The 21,521-nt window shown below is 38.7% G+C and overlaps 1 long non-coding RNA gene across 1 annotated transcript in view; it reads left to right on the forward strand.

Moving 5' to 3' along the window:
- The first annotated feature begins 239 nt into the window (after positions 1-239).
- LOC145716219 (uncharacterized) overlaps positions 240-21,521 on the forward strand; it is a 65,137-nt gene continuing 43,855 nt past the window's right edge. Inside the window, exon 1 of the long non-coding RNA XR_014138748.1 lies at positions 240-350. This is a non-coding gene — a long non-coding RNA (uncharacterized LOC145716219). The remainder of the gene's footprint in view (positions 351-21,521) is intronic.

The following is a 21,521-nucleotide window of genomic DNA, read 5'->3' on the forward strand; positions in this document are numbered from 1 at the left end:
CTGGGGCTTCCCTGGGAAGTTCACTACAATTTATAATGTGAAACATGGTTTCTCTGGGAAAATACTAGAAGATATTTATTTTAAATTCACTTAAAAGGTGAAACTTCAGTTATATGGAAATTTTACTTTTTGGAATCCCTTAATGATTTGAATTTACTGAGGTGTTTCTAAATCATAATTTTCAGAAGACAAACAATAAGATTAATTTTTACACATATTTTATTTTGTTTTACTTTCATTAATTTGCTGATTAATGTCTTTCAGGGTTATTCAAATGCTCAGAAGAATATTCTTCTTCAGGTGGATCAGAACTGTGTTCGCAATTCTTATGATGTCTTCTCTTTGCTGCGGTAAGAAACTTCTTAGACCTCCTGCATTTTCTAAAGAATGTTCTTCATTTTGAGTTTGTGACATTTCTGTGTGAGGAATCGTATGGGAGCTTTAGAAGCTGTTATTCAGGCTTAACATTTTTTAGTGAGAGCTTCATAAATTTTGTAGCTACAGTGATTTAAGTTTATCTCTTTCACAAAGCCGTTGGAACGCCATTTCCTTTCTCTGGATAGTGGGAGAGAATGACTGGAAGCCAGTGATCTTAAAACAGGGACATGAGCCGTTTCTGGTTTTCTGTACTATAAAGAGCAGCAACCAGAGGTACAAAATTTAGACTTATCAAAATCTTAACAACTACAGCATTACTAGAAAAGCCCTCCAATAGCCCCAGACATGGCTTAGAGTTTTGACCTGCTCTACATCTAAAAGAATCATGTTTGGCAAGGCAAAGGAGCTTTGCATAAATCTCATGCCCAGAGGCTTAACTAACTGCCTTAACTCTATATTTTCATAATGTCTGGGCTTAATTTTGAAACATTTCTATATTTGTTTTTAATTTTCAATGTGGTAGATCATCAAGGACATTTTCTCAAGAGGCAGGCAACCAAAATAAATGCAGTTCAAAATAAAGGTAACAGTGACACTCAGCCTATGTTCACCCTACTCAGACAGATGGTTCATTGAAATTTGATTTTGGCAGTATTTTTCTAATGTTTACGTAACACATCATAAATTTCAGACCATTAGACATCCTCAATATATCTACTGGAGGAAGAGTCCAGAAGGATGGTTGGACTCTTGTCCAATTGGATGATTGTTTATTTTATAAACATTATGAAATGGGCCTTTTCTTTGCAAATCTTGAATCTTATTATACATGATGATAAAGTTTGGTCACATGGCCTGTGTAAATTGCTCTTAAGAGACAATGATTTCAACTAAAGTAACCACAGACATTTGATGACTTTTGATTCTTATCTGAGAGGTACTTTCACTTTGACTTCTTAGGATATGTAAGAGAATGGACAGGATTTAGTAATTGGATGGTGGAGATAGAAAGCAGGAGGTGTCAAAATATATAACTTGTATTTTTTTGAGTCTATTCAGTTTGAGGCTACATTGAGTTTTAAGTATTGAAAAGAGCAATGTACAGAAATAGTTCGAAATGTGAGTAAGCCACTAATATTTCTTGACCTATTTTCCTCATGAAATGAGGGTATGGATTTTGCTATTTTAAAGATACTGTCCAAGTGTGAGATGGTGTGATCTTATTAGAGAAATCAGTGGAACCAAAAGAAAGAGAAATATGAAGTCAGTGAAAAGAGGAGGACTGGGGAAAGACAGCATCATAGAAACTAAGGGAGTAGAGATTCAAGCAGTGTTGAATGCTCTGTGACAAGACAGGAAAATATGAACTGAAGAAATGCTGTAGGATCTTGAGAAGCAATGTGGTACAATAGAGAATGCTTTGGTTAACTTGACCCTGACTTCAATTGTCCCTGGTTTATCCAAATTCATTTAACTTCTCTGATTCTTCTAAAAGGTAGAGGCAGTAATATTATAAATTTGTGTAGCTTACAAGCATTTCCATATTTATTATCTTACACTCTGAAGTTTTTTGTATTCAGACATCAGGGATCAGCCCTTGTCTTCAGTGTAGAAGCTGAGGCCAAGAGGCATTACAGGATTTATCTGAGAGCACACAGCAAGTAAGAGCCAGACTGGAGGTGGGTGTGAAGTTTTCCCGCAAGCAAGTTTTGCAGATCCTTTTCAGAGTCTCACTTACCTTCCTAGATTGGTGGTTATAAGGTGCGCATAGCATAATGACAGAGAAAATTTTCTGAAAATCACAGAGCCCTCCATAAATTCAAAGTTATTGGGGGAATTTGGTAGTTAGTGCTCAATTATTTAACATTGATTCTTGCAATGATATGTCTCTTGGGGGTCTCATTTCTAGGATGCTTTCCAGATTCCTCACGTGTGTTAGCAGTCTGATTTGCCTTATTAACAGTGGCCTTGTCATTAGCATTGTGTAAATCATTATAGCTGGTAACATAGATGTACTCTTTTGAACCAGATCAAGTGTCCATTTATCAACCAAATTACCTGAGCCCAGAGAGTTACTCTGGAACTAGAAACTTGACATTGTAGTAATCAACATTAATGAGTAAAATGGAACTTTCTGTGATAATTCTGTTAGACATCAGTAAGGAGTAACCACCATCTATCTGTTTGCTATATCAGAAGCTCTTCTTTTCTCACAGTTCTTGGCATGATTTATGCTTGTTGGGAAACGTAATTTTGTGCTGATCAATTTTGTTTAGTTTCCCTTCTTTAACTCAGGCAACATTGTACCTGGATGGGAGTAATTTTTAAAAATATACCTTTTCCCTTGATCCTTTTTTGGTGTGTGAAATTGTTACTTCTTGATCTGTAATTTTATGTGAAAACATATAGAGTCTGAATTCTTTAATATCACTTAACTTCACAAAATTCTGTGCCATTTGGAATCAGGACTAGAACCCAGGTCTCTTGATTCTGTTTTTTGAGAGTATATTCTAGTTAATAACTTTCACTGTGTTGTGCCACTAGGATGCATATTTCCTTCCACTTCCTATAATGTGAATGTTACAGAAAAACAGGAAATCTTGACTAGGCAGGGATTTTGCAACACCTACAACCAGAGCATTAGAACCCCTTCAGGTGGATGTGTTGTACCATTTTGTAAGAAAACAGTAACCTGAGGTTTTATTCAGATTTTTCTGCCAGTAGTTAAGAATGTAGGCTGATTTCAATGTTACCAAAGTAATAGCAGCTCTTTCCAAAGTTACATTCAGTGTGTGTGGTGGTAATTACATTTTGCTTCTTTAAGCCTTGGGAATTCCTGGATTAAGGGTTAGTTTTCATGTAAGTAGACATTTAATTAGGAGCCACTTTACTCCTTACATTTGACTCATTACCCTTAAATTAGGATGTTCACCACAAGGTGTCAATGTTGCTCTTTAACTGGCACCTGAAATTTCATTTATTTTATGGTTTTAAAGTGAGAAAAGTTGGATTATAAATTACAAGTGAGCATTTATTTTTAGAAGTTAACTTTTTTTCCTCTTTTTTTTTTTTTTTAAAAGATTTTATTTATTTATTTGACAGAGAGAGACACAGTGAGAGAGGGAACACAAGCAGGGGGAGTGGGAGAGGGAGAAGCAGGCTTCCCACCGAGCAGGGAGCCCGATGTGGGGCTCAATCCCAGGACCCTGGGATCATGACCTGAGCCGAAGGCAGACGCTTAACGACTGAGCCACCCAGGCGCCCCTTTTTTTCCTCTTTTATTCCTTCTAGGTTAAGGAGTTTCTAGGCTTATTAGATAACTTTCTCCTTTTGGTTCTGATGTTTTTTTTTAATCCTCTTGGTGGTACAGAGTTATTGAAAGATGAGAGAGAGAAGGAGTGACATGGTCGGGTGTGCAATTTAGATTTCTAACTGTGGGGACGGCATGGAATCAGTGGGATGGGGCTGGAAGCAGGAGACATCTGTAATCCTATCTGTTCTCTGAGATTGAAAGATTACTTTTTATTTTTATTTTATTTTTAAGATTTTATTTATTTGAGAGAGAGAGAATGAGAGAGAGAGCATGAGAGGGGTGAGGGTCAGAGGGAGAAGCAGACTCCCCGCTGAGCAGGGAGCCCGATGCGGGACTCGATCCCGGGACTCCAGGATCATGACCTGAGCCGAAGGCAGTCGCTTAACCAACTGAGCCACCCAGGCGCCCCGAAAGATTACTTTTGATTTTTAAAAAGTCATTTTTCCCCCTTTCATACTTCTTCAAAAAGGTAGCTCTACTGTAGTGAGATAAGTGAGAATAATTAATAATTCAGGTTTTCTTCTAGTACAGTTTTTATTGCCCCTTTCCTGACATGTCCTATTTTTGCCAGTTGGAGAAGTGGAAGTATGGTGGATAATCATGGGTCCTCCACCTAGGTTCCAGTCCTAACACTGTCATATGCCCATAACTGGATGTAAGACTTTGGGCAAATTACTTTGGTATGCCTCAAACTACTTTTGTATAATGGCAGTAATATTTATTTCATAGGGATATTCTGAGAATGAAATAAGATAAAATACTTGAAAGATCCTAAGTCAGCTACTGGCATATTAGTAGACATTCAATACATAATAGTTTTCATTTTCTCCTTTCCTTCCCCCATCTTAGAATTAGCTTTCTCCTCTATGCCAGTGTTTCTTTATGTTAGCATTAGTTTTTTCAATTTTCAGCTTAATTTCTCTTTCTTTTCTTGCCGTTCTAATGTCTACCACCTCTGCTTTTAGCCTTACTTTTATTAATCCTGAACAATCATGATAAAATTATTTAATGGGTGTATGTCTTTTCTCCTTAATGACATTGAAAACTTCTTGAAGGAAGGGATTATTTCATATGACTGTGTTTTTTCCTCTCTATCTTCCTGACAATTGATGGTTATATTGGAGTTCCTGTGGATGCTGTTGTGATCCTGGAGCCCCAGGTCCTATGGACTAGATCCTACAACCCTTCTGTTTTATTCTTTCTCCCTGAGTATTCTCTTCCATTACCACAGCTTCACCCAACACAGCCACATGTTAGTAACTCTCAGATCTATATCTCTAGTTACTTCCTTTCTTTTGGATTTCTGATCTGTATTTTCCAGTGACCTTTAGACATTTATACTTTCATATTCTGTAGGAATCTCAGCCCTAACATGTCCAGAGTTACATTCATTGGCATTATTCTCCTCTTCCTTTTTTCCCCCTGTATGTCTCATGTCCTGTATATGATCTTCTCAGGCACTCAAGTGAACATACCGTTCTTTGTTCTCATCCCTATTTTCTGGGACTATTTCTTGACCTCCTAACTAGTCTCCATACTAGTTTTTCCTTCATGCAGCTGATAGCTATTATTTATTGAGCAATTACTTTGTGCCAGGAACTTTTCTTACTGCTTTACATTAATTCTTTTAATTTTCACAGCAACCTTCTGTGGTGAGAATTGTTTCTATTCCTATTTACAGATGAGGAAATTGAGCACAGAGTAGTTAAGTAACTTAGCCAAAGTCACACAAGTAGTTCCTCTTAGCCTGTATTCAAGTCCAGAAAGTCTAGCTCCCAAGCCTGTATTCTTAACCAGTATGTTTTACTGCTTTCTGATCTTTTATATTGCTTTGGTACATTTTATCTGCTGCACTGCTGCCAGAGTAACCTTTAAAAAAATATATCAGTTTTGTCACTCATTGGGCCTAGAAATCTTTGAGCCATCACATACAGGATAAAGTAAACACTTCTGAATGTGGTATTCAAAGGACATTGTTCTGAACACTCTATAGGGACTAGTGTCCTTATTTTAAGTCCTCCCACCACTGCCTGTGCAATTAATAGCTAGTATTTATTGAGTACTTACTGTGTTGTAATTAGTTCTTCATTGTCTGATTCTCTCTCCTCTTAGCACCCCAAACGGAGGGCTCCTTTAGGCAAGAGTCTTTGTTTATTGGTCTCTGTAATAATTCTCTCACAATGCATATCATATATATTAAACAGATAATAAATGCTCTTTTGATTTGATCAAATTGAACTATTCTTCAGGTTACAAAGGACTAGCATTTTGTTATTCTAGTTACTGGTTTGCATCTGGCAAAATGAGGGTCATAAAATATTTCTAGGCCGTTATCTAAAAAGTGTTGAAAGTATAATCAGATCTGTGAACCTTCAGCTGCCTCTTTTCTTTCTGCCACTGCCCTCCACATAACATCTGGTGAGATTTCAGGATTTTGTGACTTTTAATCTTACTCCTTATATGGATTTTTCTGGAAGACCTTTATCTAGCTGTCTGGAGGTAAATTGTTCATGCCTTCCCTGCTTTGATAGAAAATACTTTCTCGGGCGCCTGGGTGGCTCAGTTGGTTAAGCAATTGCCTTCAGCTCAGATCATGATCCTAGAGTCCCAGGATCGAGTCCCGCATTGGGCTCCCTGCTCAGCGGGGAGTCTGCTTCTCCCTCTGATCCTCCCCATCTCATGCTCTCTGTTTCCCATTCTCTTTCTCAGATAAATAAATAAAATCTTTAAAAAAAAAGAAAAAGAAAATACTTTCTCTTTTAAAATTTCAATTTTAAAAGGGAAATGCTTACATCAAATATATTATTCTTCAGGTAATATTTAGAAATCAGATAGGATGAGATATATAAGGGCATAACCTCTGTCTATAAATTTTGGATGTGATAACCAACTTTGGATTGCAGAAGGAGTTTTTCCCTCCCTGCCTACCGAGCTCTCTGTAATAATTACGAGTATGGAGAATATGGCTAAGAACCCAACTGTAAGCAAAAGATGTCACAGAATTTATGTTCTAAAACTCATATATTTTGCCATTCATTTTTTTAAAAAATTTATTTATTTATTTATTTTAGGGAGAGAGCATGCGTGTGTGAGTGGGGAGGGGTGGCAAGGGAATGGAGTTTCGAGGGGGGCAGGGAGAGAGAATCTCAAGCAGGCTCTATGCTGAGCATGGAACTTGACCTGGGGCTGGATCTCACAACCCTGAGATCTTGACCTCAGATGAAACCAAGAGTCGGACACTTAACCGACTGAGCCACACCCAGGTGCCCTGCTGTGCTCATTTTTAATAAATTAGAAGGGGAATTAAGAGGATTACTGTTAAAGTAGACACACTGACAACAAAGAGAAGTGAAAGCTTGTTGATAGTTTGCTCTGTTTGTGATTTACTCTTTGATTCTGGAACATAATTGAGGGTAAATCATATTAGCTACGCTCTTACCTTTAAAGTCACTGTGTTTGGATTTGTAAATAGCACTGTCACTACCTCACGTAAAATGAGGGTGGGGTGAAATAGTCCAACTATAAAGAAAGACAGACTAAGTGAAAAAGCATAGCTAGATTACCTCTTCTATGTATAGGTGTCAGTCCTTTACCCAAGTATATCTCCATGTTGCAGTTCATAACTGAAATTAATAATGAGAAGTACCAAGTGAACTGTGTTGGTTTTAGCTAATGCTATCTCTGTGTAATAGATGAGGAAACTGAGGCACAGAAAGGTGACATGACTTGCCCAGCACCACAGTACAAATAAGTGTCAAAGCAGGTTTGAATAAAGGTCTGCCAGGCTCAGGGCATGTGCTTTTCTCCATTATGCCACGTTGATGCCAAACCATCAGTAGAATAAAAAGTTGTGATTATTAGAGCCTGGGTCAGAAAACAGGGACATATGTAAGTTTTAGAAAGGTTTTCAATCAAAATTTAAAATGAAAAAGTTTTGGTACTTAGTGTAAGTTTTGGTTCAGCAAAGACAGTATTTATGTGTAAGAGCACATTTTATTCTTATTTATCATTCTCTCCCCACATACACACAAGTATGTATACATACACATAAATGAACTTATACATACATATATTTAGAAAAATAGAATTTTAACAAAATATGGGAAGTAATTTTAGGTGCAGTTTTTTCCCCCGTCTTTATACATTTTGCTTTGTCTTCTTCCTTAAGCCGTTCTCCCCCACTACTCTGCCAAAAAACCACAAGCTGTAGCCTGAATGTTTGTCATCCTTCTCCCCCTCATCCGTGTGTTAAAACCTAATCCCCAGTGTGATGGCATTTGGAGGTGGGGCTTTGGGGGTCTGCCCTCAGGATGGGGATTAGTGCCCTTATAAAAGAGGCCCCAGGGAAATCCCTGTCCCTTCCACCTCCTGAGGTTATAGTGAAAGGACTATCTGTGAACCAGGAAGCAGGCTCTCACCAGACACCAGCCAAGCTGGTACCTTGATATTGGACTTACCAGCCTCTAGAACCTTAGGAAATAAATTGGTGTTTATAACCCACCCAGTCCATAGTATTTTATTATAGCAGCCTGAACTAAGATATCTCCCAAACACAAAACACATGTCCACATGACCCATAGTCACCAATTCACCCATGTTAATAATTTGTTGTGTATCTGTTTGTATTTTTTTCCCATGGTCTTTATGTATATGTCATAGATCTCAGTATAGACACGTAAACATATATATGTACGTGTGTTAAGAGTTTTAATTGCTGTTTTACAAAATTGGAGTGGATATTATATACCTTATATTTCTTGTTCAATATTCCATGTATAGATCTCTTTTTTAAATATTTATTTATTTACTTCTAGACAGAGAGCACAAGTGGGAGGGGCAGAGAATCTCAAGCAGACTCCTTGCTGAGCACAAAGCTCAACATGGGGCTCAACCTCATGGCCCTGAGATCATGACCTGAGCCAAAACCGAGAGCTGGATGCTTAACCAGCTGCACCACCCAGGCGCCCTGTACAGATCTCTTTAGTTCATTCTTTTAATGATTTCATCATAGTCCATGATAAGGGTGTACCATATTTTTTAACTGTAACCCTGTTGATGGATGTTTAATATTTACTCTGGCTCTAATTTCTTACTTGTTTTGCCACTATGCACAATATTGCAGTAAATTTATATATATAAATAATATATCTTCATATATATGATGTATTTACTTGAGTGGATTAAATTTCCAGGAGTGGAATTTCTTTCTTTCTTTTTAAACAATTAGTTAATTAATTAATTAATTTGAGAGAGAGAGAGCGAGAGAGCAGGGAGAGGAGCAGAAGTAGGGGGAGATAGAGAATCCCAAGCAGATCCCATACCCAGCGTGGAGCCTGACATGGGGCTTGATCCTATGACCCTAAGATCATGACCTGAGCCCAAACCAAGAGTCTGACACTTAACAGACTGAGCGACCCAGGAGCCCCCAAGAGAGGCATTTCTGAGTCAAAGGGCATATATGGTTTTTAATATTAAGAGACATCGGATTGTTTTCCCAAAGAGTATAAATAATATGTGGCATTATTCCTTATCCTGAACGCCTGTTGGCAATGGGAAATCATTTTTTGGTGATTTTTATTAAATTTCATTAGCCTCACTATAAGTGCTTCGTCTCTGAGCTACAAGTGACAATGAAGATTGTATCTTAAGTTTGTGCCATTGAGTGTATTCTTTGATTTTGCCTATTCATATACTTAACCTATTTTTTTTATTGAGTTGCTTGCATTTTTTTCATAAAATTTTAAGAGTTCTTGGTATTTTTTCCAAATCTGTGAAATTACATCTTGACTTGGTATGCTTTACATAAAAGTTTGTTATATTATATCATTCTACTTTTTCTTGTGTATCTTCTGAGTACTCTGTCTTGGTTTAAGAAGTCTCTCCTATACTTTGGTTCTGAATATATTTTATAATTTTTTTTGAGATTTATATCTTCCTTTTTAAATGAAATCTTTAATACAACTTGGAATTATTCTTAAATATGTTATGTAGATATTCCATATATTGTGAGGTGGATTAATTTTCTTCGCAGATGAATATCCAGTTGTGCCAGTACCTTTCTTTTCCCACTGAACTTAAATACCTAACCTTTGTCATATATTAAAAGCTCATATGTACTGGATCCATTTCTGGATTCTCTTTTTGGTTGTGATCTTTTTGTCTGTTCCTTTGCTGATTTCAGATTGATTTAATTAGGTGCAGTTTTTTTATATTTTCAGTTTTTTAATATTTTCTGCTATCAAGTAAGGCAAATCCACCTCTAGATACTCTTCTTTTTCATAACTATTTTTGGCTATTCTCAGAACTTTATTCTTTCATGTGAACTTTAAGGTTATTTTGTCCTATTTTTTATTTTACTTTATTATTTTTTAAAGATTTTATTTATTTATTTGACAGAGAAAGACACAGCGAGAGAGGGAACACAAGCAGGGGGAGCGGGAGAGGGAGAAGCAGGCTTCCTGCCTAGCAGGGAGCCCGATGCGGGGCTCGATCCCAGGACTCTGGGATCATGACCTGAGCTGAAGGCAGACGCTTAACGACTGAGCCACCCAGGCGCCCCTGTCCTATTCTTTAAAAAAAAAAAGCTTCATGGGAATTCGACTGGGGATTTTTGTATTCATTGGTTTCTTTTATTTTGGGAGGTGTCATTTTTGGTTGGATGTCTTATATATTGTATTATATATTGTTCAAATTTTATTTTATTCCTTCAGTAAGATTTTTCAATAATACAATTTTCTGCATATGGTTCTGTGCCTTTCCATTAAGTTTGTTTTTAAGTATGTTATAGTTTTTACACTATTTTATAAACTATATTTCCCATTTCCACATAGAGAAAAGCTATAATTTTAAGAAAATCTTCCATTCAGTGTCTGTCAAATCATTTTTCTTGTTACTATTATTTTTTAAGGAAATCTCTCTTTGATTTTCTTGGCATACACTCATTATCATCGATGAAAGGATAGGTTTATTTGTTCTTCTCCAGTGTTTAGTGATTTTCTACTCTTATTGCCTATACTAAAGCTTCTAGAACTTGCAAAATAATGTTGAAAAGTAAGGGGAATAGTGAGCATGCTAGTCCAGTTGTTGTTTTAATTGAAAGTGTCCAGTATTCTGCTGTTCAGAATATTTTGGAAAATATCTTAAATAATTCTTCCTATTTAATGTTTTTATTAGGAATGGATGCTGAATTTTTGGCAATGCCTTTCCACGCTTACTAACATTAGTAATAAAGTGTGTAGATTTCCTGATAATTGCATTACTAATTAGTTATAGGTTCTTCTTTTGCTCATTACTGTAGGTGAGGTTGGTGTATAATATTTCTAATATGTAGTTGTTTCTTGTGGGGGAGTGGGGCAGAGTAGGGAACCATTTTTCCTTAGATCTGAAAATACATTGGCAAGCTTTTCATCTTTTTCTATGACCCTAATCTATAAAATGATAATAATAACATCAACCTTATTGGGCTGTTTGGAGGATTAAATGAATTAATATGAAGTACTTAGTACAGTGCCTGAGTATAGTTAGCACTATATATGTTAAGTAGTAGCATCAGCAGCAGCCAAAACACATTGAATAATTTTGGAAATTTTCAATTCTTAAATGTTTGTTAGAATTTAGCTGTTAAATCCTCTAGTTTAGGTGCCTTTTATAATGATAAATCTTACTCTGATACCTATCAAGCTATTTGCTCTGTCCATTTTTTCCCTACTTCATGGTTTATTCTTGGCAATTAATTTTTGCTAAGAAACCATCTATTTCCTCTAGATTTTTAAATTTATTGCTGAAATGATACGTATATTTTTATTTTATAATTCACTTGATCATTTTAATAATTTACAGTGCATTTTCTAATTAAGCCCAGAAAAACCACTCTAGTACTTCAGTTAGAAATATTCTTGGACAGGATGCTTTCTGATTTTGAAGAATTCTTCTACCGTATGAGCTAAAACAAACTATTTGAGATAATCTTTGCCTTTAAAATGTTAGAATAAGAATGGAGAACTTAGGGGCGCCTGGGTGGCTCAGTGGTTAAGCCTCTGCCTTCAGCTCAGGTCATGATCCCAGGGTCCTGGGATCGAGCCCCACATTGAGCCCCACATCGGGCTCCCTGCTTAGCAGGAAGCCTGCTTCTCCCTCTACCATTCCCCCTGCTTGTGTTCCTGCTCTGGCTATCTCTCTCTGAAATAAAAAACAAAACAAAACAAAACAAAACTTAAAAAAAAAAAAAGAATGGAGAACTTGAACTACACAAGCTTAGTGAATTTGGATCTAGTTTACAATATTGTCCCCAGTGTATACCACAAACCTGACTTAGAGTAGATTCGCAGTATTTGTTAAATGAGTAAATGGTTAAATTAATAAATGACTGGATGAAATACAACCTGCTTGGATAATAACTGAATAATAGGTAGATTTTTGGAAGAATTTTTTAAGTGCTAGATTGAATTTTTTTTTTTTTTTTTACCCAGGTACCTCTAAAATGATTTTTGATTTTTAATCACCTTTCCTAAGATAACACTCTGGATATGTTCTCTCCAAATTATAGTATATTTTTAATATAAAATATCTGAGTACTGAATTTTAGACAAAGCATTTGCTAATGAAAGTCATGGAAAGCCATCATATGGTGAATTAACTCCTGTTTATTAAATGAGTTAACCAATAGATCTGTCTTTAACTAGGACCTTTTGTAGGCTAACTCTGTTTTCTCTAGTGTATTGAATGTTCAACAGGGAGTAGGAACGTAGTGGATAAATTAAATGAGCCCTCTCCAAAACGGTGTTCAGAATTCCTGGTTTGCAGCAATAATTAATTTTTTAAATGTTGCTGGAATGATCAAAGAAGTGTATAAAATCAGTGTAAAGAGGCAAAGAGCATCCTTTGAGGGCAAGTAAGTATATGAGTAGTCTTCTGCCTAAGAGATGTTCTCTGTCCCTGCCCCTGTCTTTCAGTTCTGGCTTGAATTCACAGGGCTACTTTATTAAGACTGCTTTGTTTAAGATGTCACTGCAAATGATGGCTTTACCATCACACCCCACATGGCTGCCTTGTAACTTCTGCATTCATATTGGTGCCAGGCATGTTCCAAGGCAGCTTTCCAAGGCTTAGTGATTTCACCCTGATGTCTCTGCCAATAAAAATAACCAGTTACCATTAAACAAGTACCCCACCCATAACTGGATTTTTACATGCTGTTTTATTGAGAGAACTTATCAGATTTCAGGAGAATTAATACATTATGCTTATCAGGATATCACCTGGCCCTTGAAGTAACCTTTATTGTTAGAGTGGGACATTTTACCTTGGAAGAGAATCTGAAACTCAACATGTTTATCTGTTGAGGAGTGTGGACATTGTAATAATAATAGCCTCATTCCAATAGTTCATTCTGTATGACTGGAAGTACTCTATTAACATAAGAAGCCAGATTCTTACTTTGGAGACTTATATTCTACTAGGACAGATTAACAGATACAGCAAGCAAGGGGTTCTTACATTCATTGAGAAATTAATTTCTAAATATTTTGTTGGTATTGTAGGAGTTAGTCAGAATCCCATCTCTTTGTAGGCCTACACAGGTGGTAGGGAAGGAAAGTAATATCTGAGTATCTAAAACATGAAAGGCATTTAAATGCTAAAAACTTAATATATATATTTTTATAATATTCACAATCACCTTGCTACTATTATAATTCTGTTTTATTGGGAAGCAAACTGCAATTTGGAAAAATTGAGCTAGTATCTTTCCAGAGTCCAGATATGTCCAATGGCAAAGGCCTTTCTAATATTTCTCCATCTCATGGAAGAGTTTGCTGTGACATTTCTTTCTCTTCTTGAAACTGCCTAACAATACCCATACCCCTTCCAATAAAATTGCTTTGGTGGTAAACCTGAGTATAAAATGGGCCAGGCATTTCTTTTTTTTTTTTATAAAGATTTTATTTATTTATTTGAGAGAGAGAGAATGAGAGAGAGAGAGCACATGAGAGGGGGGAGGGTCAGAGGGAGAAGCAGACTCCCCGCTGAGCAGGGAGCCCGATGCGGGACTCAATCCTGGGACTCCAGGATCATGACCTGAGCCGAAGGCAGTCGCTTAACCAACTGAGCCACCCAGGCACCCGGGCCAGGCATTTCTTAAAGAGTCTTGTGGTATTTGCACAATGGAGGCTTTCATAATAGGCTTTCCTGGAGCAGTCTAAAGTATACTTAGTGTACTCCTTCTCTCTGTATCTTCCCAAGCTGGAAGTGTTAACCAAAGTCTATATAGGTTTGCCTTTGAAGAGTGTCTCTATAATTCTTTGGCCACATAGTTCCCTTTATTTCTTTTCCCTCAATATGGTAAGTTAAAGTGCTTAGACAATGGTTTTTCCTTAGTTGGCATCCCTCTCTATTTTCAAGCTGCCATCCCTTAAATTCTGACTCTGCAAGAAGCACACTGATGTCATGGAGGTGAAATGAGTTTTCCACAGTAGCACTGATTTTTCCATCTCACAGATTCTTTGATTCTAGAGACAGAGTCAGATATGAACCTTGGAGTAGAACTGGCTTTAAACAGTTTATGGGGAGATTTAAATATCTGGAGATTTAAATTTATGAAAAACTCAGTGTAAGCCAAGAAATGGAGTCATCAGCTTTTAGAAAGGAGCTAAGATGATCTTATGTTGCATTAATTAAAATACAGTGTCCATATCAGGTCCTTCATGGACTTTATGTTCATTAAATCATATTTGGAATGTTCTGTTTAGTTTGAGTCCCTGTTTACTTTGACGAGGAATATTCAGGGGTGATGCCAAAGGTGATGAAGGGTTTTAAAACAGTCATACGAAAACTAGTTCGGAATAGAAGATATTTATTTGCTTATTTTATTTTATTTTATTTTTTTATTGAGCGTGCACATGTGTGTGAGCCAGGGCAGGGGTGAGGGGCAGAGGGAGAGGGAGAGAGAGAGAATCCCAAGCAGACTCCATACCCAGCACGGAGCTCGACACCCAGCTTGATCTCATGACCCTGAGATCATGACCTGAGCCAAAATCAAGAGTTGGATGCCTAACTGAGCCATTCAGGGACCCTAGGAATAGAAGGTATTTAGCTTAGGGGCGCCTGGGTAGCTCAGTTTGTTAAGCGACTGCCTTCAGCTCAGGTCATGATCCTGGAGTCCCGGGATCAAGTCCCACATCGGGCTCCCTGCTCAGTGGGGAGTCTGCTTCTCCCTCTGACCCTCCCCCCTCTCATGCTCTTTCTTTCTCATTCTCTCTCTCTCTCTCTCTCAAATAAATAAAAATCTTAAAAAAAAAGATATTTAGCTTAGAGAAGAGAGGATTTTGGGAATATAGTTGCCAGGGCAGGGGGGAGGGGCAGAGGGAGAGAATCCTTAGGCAGACTCCCTGCTGAGTGCAGAGCCTGACACGGGCTCAATCCCACGACCCATGAGATCACGACCTGAGCTGAAACCAAGAGTCGGATGCTCAACTGACTGAGGCACCCAGGCACCCCAGGATGAGTTATTTTAGATAGTGATCAGGGAAGACCTCACTAAGAAGAAAATATTTGAGCAAAGCCTTGAGAAAGAGGAGGCAGCAACCTGTGTGGGTGTCTGTAGGAAGAACATTCTAGAGAGCACAATTAGCAGGTATAAAAGCCCTGAGGTGGGAGAGAGCTTGGTTTGTTGCAAGAACAGCTAAGCAGTTAGTCTAGTTTGAGCATAGTGAGCAAAGTTGGCAGAAGCCAGATCGTGTAGTTTTAGATTTTTCCCAAGTGAGATGGGAAGATATTGGGATGGTTTTGAGCAAGGGAGTTATGGGATCTGATTTTTATTTAAAGAAAATGACTATGGCATGCAGAAGAGACTGGAGGAAGGGAGAGTGGCAGGAGAGAGAGATGCGTTGAGAGACTATTGTTGTTTCCAAGTAAGAGGTGAGAGTGACTTAGGCTCTTCTGGTAGCACTTGAGGTTAATTAAGAAAAGTGGTAGAATTCTGGACATATTTTGAAGTTAGAGATAACCAGACTTGCTAATGGATTAGGTGTGGGTGTGTGAGGGAAATTGAAGTTAAGGATAACTTCCAGATAATTAATCTGAACAATGGGGTGAATTGTAGTGGTATTTATGAAAATAAATGCTGTGAGATTCCTGGGAGGAGAAGAAGGGGGTAATGGGGAGTCGAGAATATATTTGGGACATGTGAGTTTTGAGATAGGTATTAGTTATGAAGGGGAAGGTGCTGAGAGGCAGTTGGATATGCAGTTTTGATTCGGGGTCAGTTGGTGCCAGAGAGATGAATTTGGGAATTCTATCAGTCAAGGTTCAGGGTAGAAAATATCAACCACTCTAGATATTTTCATCAGAGATTTATTTTTTTTTGTTTGCTTTTTTATATTATTTATTAATTTTTTGCGGGGGCGGAGCGCACTAGCAGGCATGGGAGGGGCAGAGGGAGAGTGGGGGAGAGAATCTCAAGCAGGCTCCATGCCCAGCACGGAGCCTGATGTGGGGCTGGCTCTCACGATCCTGAGATCGTGACCTGAGCCAAAATCAAGATTGGATGCCTAACTGAGCCACCCAGGTGCCCCAATCAGAAAGAGATTTAATACAGAGAATTGGGTGTTTATAGAATCTTTAGAGGGCTGGAGGAATAGAAGTTGAGAAGCTGTTGCTAGGCTTCAGAGGCACACTACCACTAGGCTTCAAGGTCAACCCACCAAACCTATGGTCCTGTCATCACAAACTGCTGCTGGTGACAGAGCCATCCCACACTCACCAGACACCTATATGAGGACACTGGCTACTGCAAACACTCATACTGGAGAGAGCCTGTCACTGTTGCTGGAAGAATGGCTCTACCTTCCGGATTTTGCTCAAAGTTCTTCAACATTTAGAAAGAAGAGGATAGAGCAGAGAATGGGCAGCTAATGAGATGGGGGGAAATCTAGGACAATGTGGTGTCCCAGAGCCAGAGTAAATCAAGTCTGTTCAGGGTTGTGCTCAGCTGAAATAAGTGCTTGTTGATTGGTTTGGTAAGAGGAGGGCTGAGAATTAAATGCTGACTTTAGCAAATTGGAGCTCACTGGTGACATATATAAGAGTATTTTGATGGTGTTGTAGGAATAGGTGAAGGAGAGAATGGAAGTGAGGAAATGAAGACAAGAAGTATAGACACCTCTTGTGAAGTTTTTCTATACAGAGGAGCAGGGAAATGGTACCAAAGCTGGAGGGAAATAAGGGGTCCAGGGAAATGGTTTTTGTTTTGAGATAGGAGGTAGTGTATTCATGGGCTGAAGGAAAATTTGTGGATGCATGAGAAAGAGAGGGGATGATAGCAGGCTCAAAAACCTTTGATAAGTGAAGGACAATGGAATTCAGTGTACAAGTGAATACTTGTACAAGATGTTTGGCCTTGGGAAGGCAGAGTTCCCTCTGGGGAAGAGAGTTTTGGTTACAGATATAGAATCACTTGGTAAATTTGGTGATGGGAGAACGAATAAGTTGTTCTCTGATTCTGTTTTTCAGTAGGATCATCAGCCAGGTGTCGGGAATGTGGAAGGAACATATAGGGTTTGAAAAGAAAGGGTTTAAAATAGGCATTTTGGAGAATGAGAGAGTGAACTAGTTATACCTCATAGTTGTCAAATTTTAGCCTGCTTTGGAATCAGCTGGAGGGCTTGGTATAACACTAATTGCTGTGCCCCACCCCCAGAGTTCCTGATTCACTAGGTCTGGGATGAATTTGCATTTGTAACTCTTACAGGTGAACCTCATACTTCTGGACCAGAGACCACACTTTGGTTGTAAATTTAAGGGAGACCATTCAGCATGCTTGAGTGTAATTTCTTTAGCTTTATTCAGCCACTTGTGTACAAAGGTGGAGAAGGCAATGACTTAAATTTAACCAGAAATAGGGTTTTGCCAGGCGAGTTCAAGGGGAAGAAGAATGAGCCATACAAGTGATTAATAATGATGTGTAAGCTGGATAAAGGGAGAAGTGAGGACATGTAGGAAATGACAGTCAGTGAAAAAGTGCTAGGATCAGTGGATTAGAAGTTCTGCTGGTGAGAATGAATTGTTGGAGAGAAGTGATCTGGAAATATGGACGGTGATGGTAAGAGGTTGGGCTGCTTGAAATTGAGGGTTTTTTTTTTTTTTAAAGATTTTATTTATTTGACAGAGAAAGACACAGCGAGAGCAGGAACACAAGCAGGGGGAATGGGAGAGGGAGAAGCAGGCTTCCTGCGGAGCAGGGAGCCCGATGCGGGGCTCGATCCCAGGACCCTGGGATCATGACCTGAGCCGAAGGCAGACGCTTAACGACTGAGCCACCCAGGCACCCTGAAACTGAGGTTTTTAAAGCTGTTGCAGTTATTCATTGTGATTTAAAGTACGAGAGTAAGTGGCTGAACTGGGTGGAGGTCAAGAAGCTGAGAGGTTGAGTTTTGGATGGATCTTCTACAGGAATGTGGAAGTTGTCAAGAAGAATGGCGGGAGTAGTGGTGGAGCAGGAGGTGGTGAGTCAGGTGCTAAAATCTTCAATTACTAAGCTGGAATGGGAGAACTATATAGATAGCAGCAGCGAGAAGGGAAAGTAGCATAATCAGTATGTGTGTTAAAGGGACAGAGGGTTATGAGAGCACAGAGGGCAGTGATCTGGAAGGCAGCCGTGAGTTGCAAAGAAGACATCTACTTCATCTCCAAGCTGAGTGTTGTGCAGGGTGTAGGAGAAAACACTTGAGCCCCACTCGAGCCATATGTAATCTTATTTATTTCTCACAACAGCCCCTTAACAGTAGGTATTATTATCCCCATTTTTACAGATGAGGAAACTGAGGCTTAAAATAATTGGCCTGATAGTCATAGCTTATGAATACTGGAGGTGGCATCATGTGAGTCCAGGAAGGCAGATATTGACTGAATATAAGAAGGTACTTTTTAGCAATAGAGGTGGGCACTAGTGAAAGTGTTCCTTTAGAGGAAAAGGCGAGCTCCCTGTCACAGAAGTGTATGTCTACCTTCTGTCTTTACCACACTGCAAGCTAATTTAATTGCAGAATGATAAAGGAGAAAACCCAACATATATATATATAGTAGAGGAGGAAGGGAATTGATATTTTTTAGCTATTGGAGGAGGTGGCAGGAGGGTGATAGTTGAATTCAGTTATCTCTAAGATAAGAGTCTGTGATTATGTGGTGGTTGCACAACATTGTGAGAATGCACTAAGTACCACTGAATTGTACACTTTATTTTTTTTTTATTTTTTTATTTTTTTTAAAGATTTTATTTATTTATTTGAGAGAGAGAGAATGAGAGACAGAGAGCATGAGAGGGAGGAAGGCCAGAGGGAGAAGCAGACTCCCTGCCGAGCAGGGAGCCCGATGCGGGACTCGATCCCGGGACTCCAGGATCATGACCTGAGCCGAAGGCAGTCGCTTAACCAACTGAGCCACCCAGGCGCCCTGAATTGTACACTTTAAATGGTTAGTTGGGTATTCTGTGGCTTTCACCTCAATTTAAAAATGTCTGTAATTAAACTGGTTATTTCCATTTTAATCTGCAGAATTTCACATGTGAGGCACTTTGGGTACAAAAAAGTAGAAAGGTAGTTATTGCTTTCATGGAACTTAGAGTTTGGGTAAGTGTGGGTATATGTATGTGTATTAAGAGATAATGAATCATGTAAATTGGTAAGTCTTTGATGTCAAAGAAATGGTTTAAGTCGTTGTTGAGCTTCTGAAGAGGAGGAGTCCACTTGGGCTCCTCTCCCTATTCTTACTGTGGCATTCTTGGCACAAAACATCTTTCCAGATATCTTACTTTTTCTCAGTCTTAGAATTTGAGGTAGACCACTTTGCTCAGTCTTCAAGATCTTCAAGTTGGAACTATGACATCAGTTCAAAAGTGTGTGGAGGAGGATTAAGTTGATATTTTAAAAGAGCATCTTGTCAACTAAATCCCCTGGGAAAGGAGTCGGTGGCAAAAACAAGTTTGTTGATCTCGCAGGGTGTGTTTTTGTTAGCCTCTATTACAATCTGGCAGAATTTTTTTGAAAATATATTCTTGGTTTATTTTTTCAGGTTTTGTTGACTAATTCCTACTAGTGTTTTAGGTATTGGCTTTTCACAATGGTGTTAAAACATTCCGAGTCTGATGTTACGATAAATCAGCTTTTCTTTATTTGGTTTTTGTTTTTTTAAAATGTGTTATGTTATTATTACAAAGTGTTTTTCAGAAACATGGTAAGCTAGTAAAGAGAGTTCCCATTTACCATGTACCCGTTTTCCCCTACTCAAGAATGAGTAGGAAAAACTCAGTCCTCCTCCTGTTTATCCTTCACATTCACATCACTGCCTCACTCACAACACTTCTGACACCAGATGTGTGTGGGGTTTTCACACTCCCAAGTAATTCTGCAACACCTTCTGAGCATCCTAGCTCAAGTCTGATGCTATCTATTTGGAGACGGCATCAGATCCCACAGGTTAAGGGCTCAGTCCTCCAAGACTGCGTCCACGCCACTTCAGATGCCAGTCTCAAGTCCAGGGTGTCACCTGTGCTCCTGACAGACCAGCTATGAATCAGAGGTTTCTGATTCATGGAACTCAGGAAAGCAGTTTACTTACTGTTTACTAGTTTATTATAAAAAGATATGATAAAAGATACAGATGGAATGGATGTGTAAAGCAAGGTAGGTGGGAAGGGCTTTGAAGCTTCCAGGTCCTCTCCTGGTGTGCCACTTTCCCAGCACCTTTATGTGTTCAGCAACCCAGAAGCTCTCTGGGCCTCATGTTACTGGGATTTTTATGGAGGCTTCGTCACATAGGCGTGATCAGCTATTAACTTCATTCCTAGCCTCTTTCCTCTCTCTGTTGAATGGGAGACAGGGCTGAAAATTCCAAGCTTCTAATCATGGCTTGATCTTTCTAATGATTAGCCCCCAGTCAGGAGCCCACCAAGAGTTGCCTCATTTGAACAAAGACACTGCTACATCCAGGAAATTCCAAGGAATTTAGGAACTATGTGTTAGGAACTGGAGTGCTCCTAGTTTTTTTATGATTTAGGAAATTACAAGGGTCAGGATGCCTGGTGGCTCAGTTGATTAAGCATCTGCCTGTGGCTCAGGTCATGATCCCAGGGTCCTGGGATTGCGCCCCATGTCGGGCTCCCTGTTCAGTGGGGAGCCTGCTTCTCCCTCTCCCGCTCTCCCTGCTTGTGCTCTCTCTCTTTCTGTCAAATAAATAAATAAATAAATACAACTTAAAAAAATTACATGGGTCTTAAGAACTCTGTGCCAGGAACTGGGGGCAAAGATCAATATATGTATTTTCTATTATCTCACAGTGGTACATTTGTTATGATTAGGGAATCAATATTAATATATTATTATTAACTAAAGTTTTATACTTTATTCAGATGTCCTCTTCCAGGATCCCCTTCTGGATACCATATTACCTTGAGTCATCATGTTGCCTGAGGCTCCTCTTCACTGTTAGAGTTTCTCAGACTTTTCTTGTTGACGACCTGATAGTTTTAAGGATTGCTGGTCAGGTGCTTTGTAGAAAGTCCTTCTGTTGAAATGTCTGATGTTTTTATTGTTAATAGATTGGGTTTATGGGTTTTCTAACAGTCTTGATGATCAAACAGTTATGATTATATAATTGTGAGAATGTGTATAGAAACCAACAATCAAGAAATTAGAATATAGGGGGTGGAGCAAGATGGCGGAGGAGTAGGAGACCTGGATTTCGTCTCCTCTCAGGAATTCAGCTGGATAGGGATCAAACCATTCTGAACACCTACAAACTCAACAGGAGATCAAAGAAAAGAAGAGCAACAACTCTCTGA

Source organism: Leptonychotes weddellii, chromosome 11 (genome assembly GCF_054177405.1).
Source record: "Leptonychotes weddellii isolate Sample4059 chromosome 11, ASM5417740v2, whole genome shotgun sequence".
Classification (NCBI taxonomy): domain Eukaryota; kingdom Metazoa; phylum Chordata; class Mammalia; order Carnivora; family Phocidae; genus Leptonychotes; species Leptonychotes weddellii.